General features: G+C 36.9%; 1 protein-coding gene across 6 annotated transcripts in view; it reads right to left on the bottom strand.

Moving 5' to 3' along the window:
* Nucleotides 1–12,450, bottom strand: part of EIF4G3 (eukaryotic translation initiation factor 4 gamma 3) — a 332,624-nt gene that overhangs the window by 237,043 nt on the left and 83,131 nt on the right. For all 6 annotated transcript variants that reach the window (XM_036099078.2, XM_078073724.1, XM_036099079.2 and 3 more), the window contains one exon: nt 505–580. The gene's annotated coding sequence lies outside the window, so the exon portion shown is untranslated. Of the gene's footprint in view, nt 1–504; nt 581–12,450 lie in introns of those variants that run through there.

Raw genomic sequence — 12,450 nt, 5'->3', positions numbered from 1 at the left:
AAGATGAAAAAGGAGGAAAAAGACGACAGGTGTATGAGCCAATGTATCTTAAGACAATGTTTGTTTCACACTCACCTATTAAGATGATGGGGAAAAAAGCCTATTCACCTTTCTTTTTTTTTTTTTTTTTTAAAGATTTTATTTATTTATTTGACAGAGAGAAAGAGAGAGAGAGAGCACAAGTAGGCAGAGAGGCAGGGAGAGGGAGAGGGAGAAGCAGGCTTCCTGCTGAGCAGGGAGCCCAATGCAGGGCGCCCAATGCAGGGCTCAATCCCAGGACCCCCGGGATCATGACCTGAGCCGAAGGCAGCCGCTTAACCAACTGAGCCACCCAGTCGCCCCCCTATTCACCTTTCTTATATTAAATACACCTAATTCAATTTGGGATTTTAATGAACCTTTTGCCAAAAACCTTTCACGTGCCAGTCAAACAAACACTGCTGTGATATCAAAGGCTCATGTGCAGGAAGTTAGGTACTGCGACAGCAGACCTCAGGTACTCACCGTGCTGTACACCGCCGAGACAGCAGGAGTGAAGATTCGGTCCTCGAGGGGCTGTTGCACAGGTCCTCTAGGGATTCTAGAAGAGCGAGTTAAGGATAAGAGAACTCAAAAATGCCTTGCTTTAGCATTAACAGAAAATTACCGTCACAAGGTTCTGTCAATGACCCAACTTTCGTCACCCAATTAGAGAGGTTACTTATTTACTTCTCCACAAAACTGGAAAACAAATATTTCAAATTTCTTAATGTAATCAGATCAATCTCTCCAAAAGTGATTCCCATGATAAACATTCCATGGCAACTCAAAACAAATAAAATTATACAGGCCTCCACACTTTAGGTCCAGGATGAGAATCCACCACCTTTACTTTCTAGAGAAAAAGACTAAAGAAGTATAAGCAGGATATTCAGGAATATACACGGAAATTACTGACAAAGACACAGTCTGTTCTGCTAACTACATAGAAATGGCGAATATAATTGTATCCTTGTTTTTCTATTTTAGCTGCCATTTTCCCCATATCAACCCACCAACTCCCCATTTAAAAAAAAAAAAATGCTCTCCAGCATAGTATTTTAAATAGTTCAGCATGTTGCCAGGAGATTGTTAAAACACAAAAGACTATCATTTTACTCAGCTTCAAAACCAAATGATGTGAGCTCCTTCTACCTGGTAAAGTGATATTTTACCTCTTTAAGAATGACTACAACAACAAAAAACCAGACAACCAAAAGATCAATAGCAATTCTCTCCAGATAGTAGGGTTACATAACTGTATTGTGTGTTTCGATAATAATTCAAATATATATTTTAAAAAATGACTATAAATAGGGGCGCCTGGGTGGCTCAGTTGTTAAGCGTCTGCCTTCGGCTTGGTCATGATCCCAGGGTCCTGGGATCGAGCCCCGCGTCAGGCTCCCTGCTCAGGGGGAGGCCTGTTTCTCCCTCTCCCACTCCTCCTCTTGTGTTCTCTCTCTCCCTGTCTCTCTCTGTCAAATAAATAAATGAATAACATCCTCTAAAAAAAGACAACTATAAATAAAATAAACCCAAAATGAAACAGAATGCTTCCTTAAACCTAACAAATACTTCATACTTCTCATAATTCTAATTCAATGAAACATTTTGGAAGACAAAATGACAGCTGCAAATAATAATTCTATATGAATGACCACAAATTGCAGAAATCTGAATTAGAAGATAAATTCTTTATATGTAAGTAGCAACAGTTTACCGAGATGGGAGAGGGGAAATAAAGCAAAAACCCTCAAAGCTTTAGTCATTCAAAATTAGTAACACTGTACCAGTCTCTAGACAATTCTTAAAACTAGCAACCTAAGACCACAGTTCAAGTTGTCATAAACGCCTAGACACAAAGAATGGATATAAAATGCTGTAAGAGGGGAGTCTGGGTGGCTCAGTCGGTTAAGCGTCTGCCTGTAGCTCAGGTCATGATCCCAGGGTCCTGGGATCAAGTCCAGCTTCGGGCTCCCTGCTCAGCGAGGAGCCTGCTTCTCCCCCTGCCCCTCCCCCTGCTCATGCTTTCTCTCTCTCAAATAAATAAATAAAAATCTTTAAAATAAATAAATAAAATGCTGTAAGCTTTCAGTGAAGTAAACAGTATTTGGAAAGTTAAAAATAATAAAATAAAATGCTGCAAGAAATAAAGCTAAAGCATTTCATAAAGGAACTACTTCATCCAAACTATATATATATATATTTGCAATGTAGGAAACATAAGCCTCACAAAGTCCAGGACAAAAGTCCTTCATTATGAGCTTGTTAATTCTCTCAAAATGAAGATTACCCTTGGCTAAAATAAAACTTTCTTTGAATTACAGTTCTGCATCGTGGTTACATGAATGGTAGAAAATATTTACACCATTTTTTCTTCTGCAAAGCCAACAGCTATTGCTTTTTCTAGCTAAGGCTAATTCTCACCCTATGAGAAAAAGTTCTCAAATGAGAGTTCTCAGTACTATGCCCCAAAAGCTGAGCCATACCATTTAACCTTACAAAGGAAGGCTAAGTTTCCTGATTTCTATTAGTTATTTTATTGGTTAAAATATAATTACAAGATTTGTAAAGAGGCATTCATATATATGGTCAATAGTCCCAGTAACAAACATTCTTTCTCCTGGGCCACAAATACAGAATGTTGATTTTGTTTATTTTATTCTCTGTAAACCACCAACAGAATACTGTGGACTGATAAATTGTTTCTTAAAAAAAAGTTTTGAGTAAAAATCATTTATTTTAAAACAAAAACAGTTCTGTAAAAAAGAAAACTGAAAACAGAAGTCAGGAGATTTGAATCTAAAGTAGCCTGCAAGTCTAACCAACTATGTTGTCTTCACTGAACCATTTTACAGTATCTCGTGTAAACTGAGGCTCAGCAAGAAGTAACTTGCCCAAGTTAACAAGGCTAAGTGGTCAGGCCATGTCTCCCTGAATTCTAAAGATCACACTCTTCTTTAATTAATTTATTAATTTAATTAGTTAATTAAATAGAGACCACACTCCTTTGGTGGCAGTCGAGGTGGTGGTGGCTATGGTGGCAGTGGGGATGGCTATAACGGATTTGGTAATGATGGAAGCAACTTTGGAGGTGGCAGAAGCTATAATGATTTTGGCAATTACAACAATCAATCCTCAAATTTTGGACCCATGAAAGGAGGAAATTTTGGAGGCAGAAGCTCTGGCCCCTATGGTGGTGGAGGCTAATACTTTGCCAAACCACGAAACCAAGGTGGCTATGGTGGTTCCAGCAGCAGCAGTAGCTATGGCAGTGGCAGAAGGTTTTAATTACTGCCAGGAAACAAAGCTTAGCAGGAGAGGAGAGCCAGAGAAGTGACAGGGAAGCTACAGGTTACAACAGATTTGTGAACTCAGCCAAGCACAGTGGTGGCAGGGCCTAGCTGCTACAAAGAAGACATGTTTTAGACAATACTCATGTGTATGGGCAAAAAACTCAAGGACTGTATTTGTGACTAATTGTATAACAGGTTATTTTAGTTTCTGTTCTGTGGAAAGTGTAAAGCATTCCAACAAAGGGTTTTAATGTAGATTTTTTTTTTTTTTGCACCCATGCTGTTGATTGCTAAATGTAATAGTCTGATCATGACGCTGAATAAATGTGTCTTTTAAAAAAAAAAAAATAGAGACCACACTCTTCCTATTATATCAATGTGTCCACAGACAGAATACTTTACAGCATAGTAAAAAACAGTATCACAACCTGCTCAAAATATGGTTGCCCCTATCCACATGACAGAACTAAATGAGTTCATCTCATAGAAGAGTCAATGAAGTGTCATAACAAAACTTCCAGAAAGTTCCAAATTCTTGGCCCAAACTGAATCATCTGCCCAATGATAAACTATTATAATTAGTACTACAGAATGGGCAGGTAATGTGTCAAACCAAGTGAGCTTATTTTACAAAGCAATTTTCTCCTTTAATTCTTAGTGGTGATGACTGCCTATCTTCATAAATATGCTAAAATCCACTGAACTGTACACTTGAGAAGTGTGAATGTTATGGTATCTGAATAGTAACGCAATAAAAAAATTAACTTTAGTAATTTGCAAATAAGTTGTTTAGCCCCATTTCCACTAAAAACAGCCTCTATACATTAGTATGAAATTGGCACTTCTAGGCATTTTCTCCATAAATAAGTGAATTCAAAGAAATGACAGGCATATAAAGCTTTCACTACAACATATCTCCTAATTCTGCCTGCCATTAAGCTCATTACCAGCTTTCACCAACCTCTGTATCTCCAGCATAAATCACTGGATATTTACTTATTTACCTTTGAGCTCAAGGTAGCAAGCAAATGGCTTCTCCTAGTACCACTTAAAATTGTAATTCAATCAATGAGCAGTGTAATATGCATGTGCAGTGCTCTAGAGCATGCTGTTTTTATTTTTTAAATCTCATAACTGAAATACAGTAGGCAGTCCCACTTGACACTTCTGTGGTTCAAACTGCTATGAATTATATCATTAGGAAATATAAGCAAAATCATTAACAAAACTAGATAGATGGTATGTAATAACTGAATTTAAGACTCTAAGTAGAAATACAAATGCAAAATATTTTTAATTCCCTGCTTTCATTTATTTATTTTTTTTTTTTTTTTAATATTTTATTTATTTGCGAGAGAGAGAATGAGAGACAGAGAGCATGAGAGGGAGGAGGGTCAGAGGGAGAAGCAGACTCCCTGCTGAGCAGGGAGCCTGATGTGGGACTCAATCCCGGGACTCCAGGATCATGACCTGAGCCGCAGGCAGTCGCTTAACCAACTGAGCCACCCAGGTGCCCTCCCTGCTTTCATTTTAAAAAAAAATTAACAAATTTCAGAAATAAAATTTGAAGATTAAAGCACAATAGACTTTAAATTGATTATTAAAGTTTTTACTACATACCCTCCACATTAAATGTCAATTAGGCAGATAAAAAATTTAAAAAGACCAAATTTCATCAAAGAAATTCAAAGATCTATGAGATTACATAATGATCTGAATGTTCCTACTTATGTCAGGAAAAAAAGAAGGGACCAATAATTTTTTAAGCACACATGCGTACTGAAATTTCATGAATGATGAACTCTCATTAGGATGAAGGTTCTTGATCAATGGCAATCATATCTGACCCTGAATTTGACCTGTAATCAGTATCTCCTCAAAAGGCAGATTTTGAGAATTAGAAAACAAGTAATCAAAGTCAACAGAAATCTTCCACCAGTATGCTGAAACACTAATATTCCATTTACAACTCCCAGCTGAATTTTCCTAAACTTTGCCCAGTCCACTGTAAGAGAAGCTACTATCCTGGATCAATGCTCAGTATAAGCAATATGGAACAATGCTCAGCATAAGTAATATTCTTAAAGTGACAGCCTCAAGTTATTATTGCCTCATTGAAAAGGAAAGCAAGAGTACAAATCCCATTGCACAAATTACTTTAGAGAAGAAACAGGCAACTGATTTCAGGAGATGAAAACAAATTAACGATAAAGATCTTTTTCTGCATTATTTCTTATTTAAGCCTTATGGCAATATGGTAATGCCAGTCAATTTACATCTTCTCTTTTTTTGGATTTTACTTTTTAATAATCTCTACACCCAAATTGGGGCTCACACCTACAACCCCAAGATCAAGAGTCACATGTTCTACCAACAGAGCCAGCCAGGAGCCCCGCTCCTTCTTCCGATATTTGAGATTGAAACAGTTATGATAATGAAAAAGGAAGAGAACTTGTATAAAATATAAGGATAAGGGCAGAATCTCTACACTATACCTGCTTCACAAAGATATCATACATGATTTCTCCAAAATAAGCACTGTTTCAAATACAGTTGCTTTGGAAACAGCTACATTCCCTTTAATATTAGTTCTGATTCACTAAGGGATATGCACCCCCAAAATTAAAGAAATCCAATTTAACTAAACTAGCACATTTTGAAAATTACCCCTACAAAACAAAATTCAACTTAGCATTATAAAGGAAATGAACTAGTCAAAACTGTATAAACAGGGAAGGCTGGGTGGCTCAGTTGGTTGAGCGACTGACTCTTGATCTCAGTTCATGTCATGACCTCAGGGTTGTGAGATCGAACCCCACATCAGGCTCTGCACTGGGAATGCAGCCTCCTTAAGATTCTCTCTCTCCTTCTCCCTATGCCCCTCCCCCGTTCTCTCGCTCTCTCTCGAAAAAAACCTGAATAAACACACTGTCAATATAAATTTAATTCTAAAAAAAAGACTGTGTCACTGTTTATGATATAGAAAATTATCTTAATTCAGAATGTTTCAAAAAATATTTTGAGTCCAAATTTATATTCTTTGAAATGTTTGAGATCTGCTGCACATAGAAACTGATTAACTGATTAGTTATAGAAAGTCAATTTAAAACTTAGGCGCCTAGGTGGCTCAGTTGGTTGAGCAACTGACTCTTGGTTGCGACTCAGGTCATGATATCAGGGTTGTGGATAAAGCCCCACATCAGGCTCTGCGCTCAGTGCACAGTCTGCTTCACAATCTCTCTCCCTCTTGCTTTCTCTCTCTCAAATGAATAAAATCTTTAAGATAAAATAAAAATCAATTAAAATTAAAATTAACCCCCTTCTGCGGGGACAGTTGGGTAGACACATGCAAAAGAATGATGCTGTCAACATCGATGGGAGTGGAGGAGATTATGCTAAGTGAAATAAGTCAAGCAGAGAAAGTCAATCATCATATGGTTTCACTCATTTGTGGAACATAAGGAATAGCATGGAGGACATTAGGAGAAGGAAGGGAAAAATGAAGGGAGGGAAATCAGAGGGAGAGATGAACCATGAGAGACTATGGACTCTGAGAAACAAATAGGGTTTTAGAGGGGAGGGGGGAGGGGGGACTGGTTAGCCCAGTGATGGGTATTAAGGAGGGCACGAACTGCATGGAGCACTGGGTGTTATACGAAAACAATGGATCGTGGATCACCACATCAAAAACTAATGATGTACTGTATGGTAACTAACATAACATAATAAAATTAAATAATAATAATAATAATAATAATTTGGGTTTCTAACTGCAAGCTGAAAAAAAAAAAAAAAAAAGAATGATGCTGGATTAACTTACCTCACAAAAATTAACTCAAAATGGATCAAAGACGTAAATGTAAAGACTAAAACTAGGAATTTTCAGTAAACACGGGATAAATCTGCATGGCCTTGTATTTGGCAATGGATTGTTAGGACAGCAACAAAATAAACAACAAAAAGAATAGATAAATCAGACTTCTACAATAAATTAAGTTTTACGCATCAAAAGACACTAACAAGAAAGTAGAAATACAACTGGTAGACTAGGGAAAAATATTTGCAACTCATATGTTATATAAACGATTTACATCTAGGATATATAAAGAACTCTTACAACTCAATAATAAAAACACAAATAACCCATTATTTCAAACGGACAAAGGATATGAAAAGACATTTCTCCAAAGAAGAGATACAAATCGCCAAAAAGCACATGAAAAGATGCTCAATATAATTAGTCACCAGGGAAATGCAAATCAAAACCACAGTGAGATACCACTTTATACCCACTAGTATGGCTACAATCAAAAAGACAGTGTCAGTGAGGATGCAAAGAAATTAGAACCTTCATACACTGCTGGTGGGAATGTGAAACGGTAGCCACTTTGGAAAAGTCTGTGACAGTTCCTCAAAAGTTTAAACACTGAGTTACCATATGACGCAGCAATTTCACTCTTAGGTATATACCCAAGAGAGAGAAAACATAGGTCCCTGCAAAAACTTGTACATGAATATTTACATACATGCAGTGTTATTCGTAACAATCAAAAGACAGAAAGAACTCAACTGTCCATCAACTAATGAATGGAAAGCATACACAAAAAAATTTTATTTAGCAATAAAAAGAAATGAAGCACTAATACATACCACAACTTGGATGAATCCCGAAAACATGCTAAATGAAAGAAGTCAGTCACAAAAGACCACATGTTATATGATTCAATTTTTATGAAATGTTCAGAATAGGTTATAAAGACAGACTAGCAGTTGCTTAGGACTAGGGAAAATGAAGAGAGAGAGCTGACAGCTAAGAGGGATGGGGTTTCTTTCTGAGATGATGAAAATGTTCTAAAATTGACTGGTAATGGCTGCACATATCCATTAATGCACTAAAAACATTGTACACTTGAAAGGAGTCAAATTTGATATGTATATTTTATCACAATAACGTTTTATTCAAAATTAACCCTTTCCTACACTGGGAAAAGCTTCATAAAAGATAAGGGCTAGAGCTGTACTACTCTAGAAACTGTAGATCAATAAGAGAAGCAAATTCCAGATTGGAAACCTCAGAGGGAACAGTAAAGTACCCTAAGCTAATTAGTACTTACCTAGGTGGTACCAAAGAGAGAGCTCATCTCAAACCCAAGCATAAAAACTATGCTGATATGATTAATGCATGTTGGGACACCTGGGTGGCTCAGTCGGTTAAGTGTCTGCCTACGGCTCAGGTCATGATCCCGGAGTCCTGGGATCAAGTCCCACCCATCAGGCTCCTTGCTCAGAGGGATGCCTGCTTCGCCCTCTGCCTGCCGCTCCCCCTACTTGTGCTCACTATCTCTCTCTGACAAATAAATAAAATCTTTTTAAAAAAATAAAAATAAAAAAGATAATGCATGCTATTATGAAAGATGAAATAGACAGGACTGAATTAATTTGAAGTTGTCAAGCAGAGACATCAAGCATGTAAAATGCCCCACAAAGTACAACATCCTGAATGACCCTACCCAGCAACTATAGTAATCTCAGGGGTCACAACGTTAGTAACTCTGAATGGACAAAAGCAAAACAGAAACTGCATTCTCAAACCTAAACACTATGACATAACTATTCCTGCTTTAACTCTGGAGTCTATAAGAAAATGTATTTTTTAAAAAAGGTACCAGTGTTCTAAGAAAACCAAAATTTTCTTCATTGTTCTGTATCTTTTGCCACTGTAACTGCAGGGAAATAAAACTAGCTAATTTTATTCTTTATTTCAATTCAATTTAATGTTGGGCTGTTAATTTAAGTCTAAAATCCCTTATTGGAATTCAGATTTTTTCCACTGGTAGAAAGCTAACACAGTTGTTACATCATATAACACCTCCAGCAGGGTCTACGGCAGCACCCCTTAATCAAACACATTAGTATCTCTACTGCAAAATATATAAATACTCAAACTTCTGGATTTCTGTCCAGAGTTTTTGCTAATTTACCAGAAAAAAAAAAAAGTTTTCTGAACCCTTTTTGATTTTGGAATTGGAAACTACAAAAAGCCTATACCTTCTTTCCCATCCTGTTTTTGCTCTAAAAGTCTCTAGAAATCACCATATGAATGTTAACAACTAGGAACCATTATACTGCGTTTTTTTTTTTTACAAATCTGGAAACACTGGTTTCAAAGTGCTTGGCCAGAAAAGCCCCTGCTCTGGCCCTGGTTTTCTACTAACTCAGAACTCTGGATTTCTACTAACTCAGAAATTGCTATTTCCTGATAGTCACATTTAAGTTTACCCAGAAACATACGCTGCTTAGATGGGTTAAAAACACACACACACACACAAAAAAAAAAAACAATATTGCCAAGAAAATGGCTGCTGACCATGCTATTAATACTTCTACTCAAGACAAAAATACAAACTTTCTATGAGAAAGTGATATACACATGAAAAAAGAACAATATATTCACAAATTTCAAACCTAGCTTTTAGTTCTCAAGTTTTTAAATTCTAAGACAAATATTTAAGTGTTATACTAACACCCAATTCAGATTAAAACATAATCAATCCATGTGACAAAGCAAAAGCAGAAGGCAACAAAGTACCCCTCTTCCTTCAAAAATGCCCATCTCAAAGAAATTTCATTAAGAAGGATGAAGTGCAATTAGCAATTCCATTTGTATCCTACATCTGAATCACTCAAACAGCCTTAGATAATAACCAAGTAAAATAATGCTGGTATGCCAGATTTCTCTGGATATGGATCCAGATAATAACAAGTAGGGAACATACATCTGACAGATTTTAAAAGCTATCCTTCAAAAAAAGAACTGAATGAGCTAGCCATTCACATACGACAAAAGTCAACCTTCACTGGACATTCTACTGCTGGCTACAAGTTTTTAATAGGTAGAACTCTACGCTTTGGAAAATTTTTAAGGACTTGACATTTACCTGAACTGGTAGACCATTTTTAAATTGTAATATGAAGATGAGATCATAATTGCAATGTTCTGAAATTCCAGTAGTAGAACTTAGGTTTAAAAAGAGCCATGACATGGGCGCCTGGGTGGCTCAGTTGGTTAAGCGACTGCTTTCGGCTCAGGTCGTGATCCTGGAGTCCCAGGATCGAGTCCCGCATTGGGATCCCTGCTCAGCGGGGAGTCTGCTTCTCCCTCTGACCCTCCCCCCTCTCATGTGCTCTCTCTCTCATTCTCTCTCTCTCTCAAATAAACAAATAAAATCTTAAAAAAAAAAAAAAAAAAAAAAAAGAGCCATGACAGGGGCACCTGGGTGGCTCAGCCGGTTAAGCGTCTGCCTTCAGCTCAGGTCATGATCCCAGGGTCCTGGGATCCAGTCCCACATCAGGCTCCCTGCTCATTGGGGACCTGCTTCTCCCTCTCCTGCTCCCCCTGCTTGTGTTCTCTCTCTCTGACAAATAAATAAAATCTTTTAAAAAATTACCTTCTTTAAAAAAAAAAAACAACCATGACAGGGATGATTGGGTGGCTCAGTCATTAAGCGTCTGACTTCGGCTCAGGTCATGATCCCGGGGTCCTGGGATAGAGCCCCACATCCAGCTCCCTGCTCCACAGGGAGCCTGCTTCTCCCTCTGCCACTTCCCCTGCTTGTGTTCCCTCTCTTGCTGTGTCTCTCTCTGTCAAATAAATAAATAAAATCTTAAAAAAAAAAAAAGAACCATGACAAGTTAGGAAACATGAAAAATTCCTGGAGATGGATGGTGGTTATGGCTGCACAGCAACATGAATGTACTTAACATCACACTACTCTACATTTTGAAAAGGTTAAAAATGGGGGAGGGGGGGTGCCTGGTTGTCAGAACATACGACTCTTGGTCTCGAGGTCAAGAGCTTGAGCCCCATGTTGGGTGCACAGATTACTAAAAATAAACTTAAAAAATTAAAAAATTTTTAAAAAGGTTAAAATGGTAAATTTTAGGTTATATATGTTACAATTTTTAAAATAAATTTTAAAAATAAGCAAATAAAAAAACCACTGACTATGGAAGAGCTAAAGGAGATTTTCTTGATTCTTTAAGATCTGGCATTACTATTCTGTACAAAATGTATGGGGATTCTATCAATGATTCTACCTCTTTCTGATTTTCTACCTTCTTTCTGGGGTCAGAAAAATAAGAATCTTTCTATTCATAGACATGGTGCAGTACACTAGGATGATGCAGACAATGGTGATCGTGTAGACCTGCATGCAATGCGATCATTTTCAGTCTATATTCCTAGGAAAGAATGTACACAATCTCCCACATTATCCCCACATGATAAATCCTCTATCTCTGTGGGTCAAACTGCGGCTCACAAATCCAGATAGAAAGGAAGAAATGACTCATGAATTTGGGATACCTCTCTATGTTGTTCCTACATAAAAGAAAATTATAGATTTGTTTGTAATGATAGGAAAAATGACGTTTCTGGCTTTAAATAAACAAAAGGAAGAGAGCATAGAAGAAACATCCAAACCTTAAAACTAATACATGAACCTCAAGTCAGTATGGTGTCAGCAAAAGGATAGACAGACAGATCAATGAAACAGACTAGAAAACTTACAAACAGAGCCACTAAAACCTAGTGAGTTTATTTTTCACAAAGGTGCAAAGGCAATTAAATGAAGAAACAATATACTTTTCAACAAATGGTGCTGGAACCATATGGTTAAAAAACCATATGCAAAACAATGAATCTCTTTGTCATATACCTCACCCCTTAAACAAAAATTCAAAATGTACCACAGATATAATGCAAAATTTTAAATACTAAAACTTTCTGAAAAACCTATAGGAAGAAATATTTGCAACTGTGGACTAAGCCAAGAGTTCTTAGATGTGATATTAAAAGCATGCTCTTTAAAAGAAGAAAAAATTGATGAACTGGATTTTCTCAAAATTAAAAATTTCTACTCTATGAAAGGTACTGTTATGAGAAGATATAGAACGGAGAAAATACCTGCAAAATCTCATATCTGATAAAGGACTTGTATTTAGAATATACAAAAAACTCTCAAACGGAACAGTAAGACTACCTTTTTTTTAATGGGCAAAAGTTTTGAACAAATGCCACCTCACCAAAATAGATGTGCAGATGACAGACACATGAAAAGATGCTGACCATCATTAG

Source organism: Halichoerus grypus, chromosome 5 (assembly GCF_964656455.1).
Source record: "Halichoerus grypus chromosome 5, mHalGry1.hap1.1, whole genome shotgun sequence".
Classification (NCBI taxonomy): Eukaryota; Metazoa; Chordata; class Mammalia; order Carnivora; family Phocidae; genus Halichoerus; species Halichoerus grypus.
Note: the sequence above shows the minus strand (reverse complement) of the source record. Positions and strands in the feature narration are given on the sequence as shown.